General features: G+C 38.5%; 1 long non-coding RNA gene across 1 annotated transcript; it reads left to right on the top strand.

Annotated features, from left to right (window-relative positions):
- Positions 1-743: 743 nt before the first annotated feature.
- On the top strand, positions 744-4,736 carry LOC147019624 (uncharacterized). The gene is made up of 3 exons (XR_015062034.1): positions 744-1,170; positions 1,700-1,777; positions 4,192-4,736. It is a non-coding gene; the product is annotated as an uncharacterized LOC147019624 (long non-coding RNA).
- The last annotated feature ends 296 nt before the right edge of the window (positions 4,737-5,032 follow it).

Genomic DNA, 5,032 nt, shown 5'->3' with positions numbered 1-5,032 from the left:
TGATCTCGGCAGGGTCTTGGTGATACCATTTTCCTTCCACTTGTTAATGATTGTCTTGACTGTGCTCCAAGGGATATTCAAAGCTTTTGAAATATTTTTTATAGCAATCCTCTTATCAGTGTCTTTCCACAACTTTATCCCAGATGTCTTTTGAAAGCTCCTTGGTGCTCTAGGTTGATTAATTATTTGCTGTGAAATGTACCACCCAGTAGAGGAAACCAACAAGAACAGTTGATTTTATTCTGAAATAATCAGAATCACTACAATTTAACAAAGGTAGAGGCCAATTAACTTGGTGTGTGATTTTGGAAGTGATTGGTTAGCTTTGGGCTCATTTGCAATTGCTATCATGGGGGGGGGGGGGGGGGGGCGCTGGACACTTATCCAGCCAAGATATTGTTTTTTGTTTTTTAATTAATTTTCTGAAATTAATAGAATTTGTTTTTTCTCTGTAAGTTCTGGGCTCTGATGTGTAAATAGAGGTGGAAAAAAAGTCTGATTTAAGGCAAGTTAATTCCAGACAAAAAAGCAAGAAAAGGCGAAAATTTTGAAAGGGGGTGAAGACTTTCTATCGGCACTATATATATATATATATATATATATATATATATATATATATATATATATATATATATATATATATATACACAATATGGATACAAACAAACACGACATAATAGTGACCGAAGCTTTTCGTGCTGCACTCTTCAGGGTAAACATCACAGCAAGTGAAGGAGGAAGTGAAGGCGCGTGCTTTATACGCAGGTCTCAATAAGGTAGACGCTGATTGGTTCAACCGTAATGACGTCACGGTTAATCCGAACACCCATTGGTCGGCTCATCATCTTCACCTCGAGCTCCCATTGGCTGAAGCAGAGTTCGTCGATGATTGATGTTTACAACCGCATCCTTGAGAGAGGGGGGATGGGTTTCCCCTAAGGTCCATTCACCATTTGTTCCCGGACTTCCCTTAATCTTTCCATGCTAAAAGACACACAGAGATCGTACAAATTCCTTTTGACGACATAGTATTGAATCGGTGGTATTAATTAACTGTGACATCATTACGGTTGAACCAATCAGCGTCTACCTTATTGAGACCTGCGTATAAAGCACTCGCCTTCACTTGCTGCGATTTTTACCCTGAAGAGTGCAGCACGAAAAGCTTCGGTCAGTTTTATGTCGTGTTTATTTGTTTCCATCTTGTATATATATATATATATATATATATATATATATATATATATATATATATATATATATATATGTATATATATATATATATATATATATATATATATATATATATATATATATATATATATATATATATATATATATATATATATATATATATATATATATATATATATATATATATATATATATATATATATATATAATATACACACACACACACCACGATAATAAATAGAGGTTAATGAGTGGTTAATTATGCAATAGTTATATCATAATGAGTGTCAACATAGGCCTATGCAAAAAGCATAAGCCTACTCGCATCTCCCAGAATCATGTGGATAGTTAAATTCCCTTTCACCCTTTATTCTTGTGTCTGTCTCTTTCTCTCATTTGCCATTCGTGTTTCTTCTTTAAATAATCATCAACATTGTACTTTTATTGATAAATCACGCTCGCTGATAGCTGTTCCAGATGTGCTACTCCCTCGCCTCAAACACAGGCTTCACAACAATGGCTGTGCCACATGTGCTACCTCACACAGCTGGAACATTGACAGTGGATGCGGAAGATCTGCACAGTAAGTGGGGAAGGGTGGGAGCACTTGCTAGATAAGGACACATTGAAATTTTGGTGAAACTACTGTGTGGTGAAATTAGTAAAATAATCACACGATGGTGGATTATCTTCACCTGTGCATTGGCATCCATTCGGACATCTTGGGAAGGAATTCTCCAATGTTTTTGCGTTGCCCAAGTCCGTATACATGTATCTTACATCTAAAGCTTATTCTAACCACTCACTGACTGACTGGTATAAATGTTCGGTACCATCTGGGTGATGTAGAAAGCTGAAATTCTGCATGCCAAAGGATATCACAGAACTGTGGGAAAGCATCCGTAAATGAAAATAAATAAATGGAAAAATCAAATGCAGTGAGCGACCGGAGACAATGGGGAAGCACGGTTCATTATTGCTTACAATGTGTAAGCATACCCCACTAATGTGTATGTATATATATATATATATATATATATATATATATATATATTGTTATGGATCTGGAAACCATATGCATTCAAACATACAGATGTCCCAAAAGTCAGTTATTCCGCTAAGTACATGTGAGACAGGTCCCTTCCTTTTGTCTTGTGGGAGAATTAAAGGTGTGCATTGCGATGTCCTTTTAGGTAGGTTATTACATCCAACAAACCCTCCAACAAACCCTCCAACGATTATCCAACAAGTTGTGCAAATGGAGGTGGAGGTGGAGGCTACGCAGTTGAGGTATTGGCGTTCCACGGTTGGTTCAGCGACCCGCCGGCTCGCGGAATTATCTGGAGCGACGGCCTACAAATCCGGGGAGTCTTGTGGGAGACGATGTAACTTTCCTCACCTCGTGGTCATTTTCGCACCGACCCCCAACCCTCAACAATATATATATGTGTGTGTGTGTGTGTGTGTGTGTGTGTGTGTGTGTGTGTGTGTGTGTGTGTGTGTGTGTGTGTGTGTGTGTGTGTGTGTGTGTGTGTGTGTGTGTGTGTGTGTGTGTGTGTGTGTGTATGGTGCTGCTTCGATGACTGTACATCAGGGTGGTTGTATTGAGGTTTAACCATTCCCACATTTCACTGAATCATATACCAGCATATCTTTGTTCCAAGTTCAAAAAGCACTGACGAGGAGTGAGGAGGAGAAGTAGTTACATCACAAAGACAAGTTATATCATTGGCAGTTTTATCAGCATTCGGTCGCATATTACTTCATGCGAATTTTAGATTCCATTCCAAATTATTGGATGTTTTTAAATATTTGTGACATAATTTGGTTCAAAAATGCGGCCACTGCTGTATTGGTGTTGAAAAAAAAGTTGATAAAAATTGCATGAAGGAGAGGACATGCAATTTGTAAACTGGAATGGGAAGGTTGAAAATCTGACAATGGTTGATGTGTTTACTATGTATTTATTCTACTGGTCTTCGAAGCAGTGTTAACTGCAGGATAGCATTTGGTTCACCGAAGCAGCAGGTTAACCAAGTCGTATCATAATTGCCTCTGAGCTGTCTCTTTCTTGGAGTAATCCTGTTGTCTCAACTCTTCCAAGGACATTGGGAAGTCCCAAAGTGGCGGAAATGTTATGGCGCCAAATAACCCTTTCACATCGAAGGATAGCCAGTTCTTTTATCTTGTTGCATTTGGAACTCAACCGACTTTCAATACCGGATGCACACTTTTCTAAAGCATATAATATGATGCATTGCGATGCGGGTCAAAATATGCGTACGGGTCAGAAAACTGAATTCCAAGCTTGGGTACGCTGTCTCAAGCTTTCAATACTTATAGTTAGAAGTGCATTATATGTATGCTTGAGGTTATGTGAAAGATACTTGAACCAACATGACAACTACTAATGATGCAAAATGATTTTAAAGTGATAAATTATATGTTAATTCACATGCAAATTATTAATGTAGCATTGGTGGCTGGTATGTGCGTGTCCCTCAAAAGCTGGGATATATTTCCCTTTCATCAGTGGAGATGCAAAGCCTGGTGTCAGCTTAACGGTTAAAGTGTAGTAGCTTAAGATCTTGGGGTCTTGAGTTTGATCACCTGCCATTGACGAACAACAGGTGGATTGACTCAGCCTGTTATTCTTCTGAGGTCGGCAAAATGACTACACCAGCTTACTGGAAATAGGGCACTGCATCAGTGGCACAGCCGTGTTCCCAGCAATGATGCAACCAGCAGCCATAGGCTGCATACAAAATGATTACTAGAGATGCAGAATCCTTTCTCATACATTTAAAGTTTCTGGAGGAGACGTTTGCAGGCTTTTTAGGTTTTGTGTTTTTAAAAATATTTTGAATTTATTTTGAATTTTCACATGAAATAGCTTTTACTGTCATTTTTACAATCTACTAAGCCTGGTGTTGGCTTAACGGTTAAGGTGGCTGCTTATGATCTTAGGGTCTTGAGTTTGAACCCCTGTCTCCATAGAATTAACACCAGGTGGGGTTGACTCAGCCTGTCATCCTTCCTGTTTTGGTGAAATGAGTACCATCGTACAGCTGCCCTCCCAGAAAATGATGCAACCAGCAGCCGCAAACTGCACATGGTAGCTCGCTAACAATCTGTTTGCATTGTGTTTATATATTGCAAGGAAATGAAGGTTATTCACATGAATACAATTACTGTCACTCAAGAATACTTTTCTGTAGTGTGTTATTCTTTGGACAATTATCAATGCTGAAAGGTTCATTTCAGTTTGGCACATAACCGATTTATAAAAATAATTGTCTATTACTGTTCCTGTTGGATTTATCATCAAGGATTCTACTTTCCTGCACTGTATTGCATGTCATTAATGGGCTGCATGTTTAAACATGTGTAACTGAAACATTTCACTGTTATATAAAATGCAGGTACATAACCTCCCTTGTAATTGTAATAAAATTATTGTGGAACATTTTCAATTCAGAAAAATATGCTGTAACAAAGATGGAATCCCACTTACTTTAATTCATCACCATCACCGGCCACAATGTCCCTATTCTGTCTCCAGAACTTCAGTTCATCCACAGCAAGTCATGAACATATTTCTGTGGGTGAGAACCAACCATTCTGCATAGCGGCTGGTAAACCGGCCGCTAGGGTTCAAAGGATTAATACTGATGGACGGGACGCCCGGTTTAGTATCCCTCCGAAGTTAAAAAATAAAACAAAAAAAACATTCAGTAATCCTGTGATGCACAAGGACGAAAGTTCAAAATCAGGTGGAGAATCAAATCCAAACGAGATAGGTCAAAGATGAGTACTCCACCTTTTAAACTACCCTGTC

This window comes from Eptatretus burgeri, chromosome 9 (assembly GCF_056783735.1).
Source record: "Eptatretus burgeri isolate ZD-2024b chromosome 9, Ebu_testis_v1, whole genome shotgun sequence".
NCBI lineage: Eukaryota > Metazoa > Chordata > Myxini > Myxiniformes > Myxinidae > Eptatretus > Eptatretus burgeri.
The sequence above is the reverse complement of the archived record's forward strand: the minus strand, read 5'-3'. Positions and strand labels throughout refer to the sequence as shown.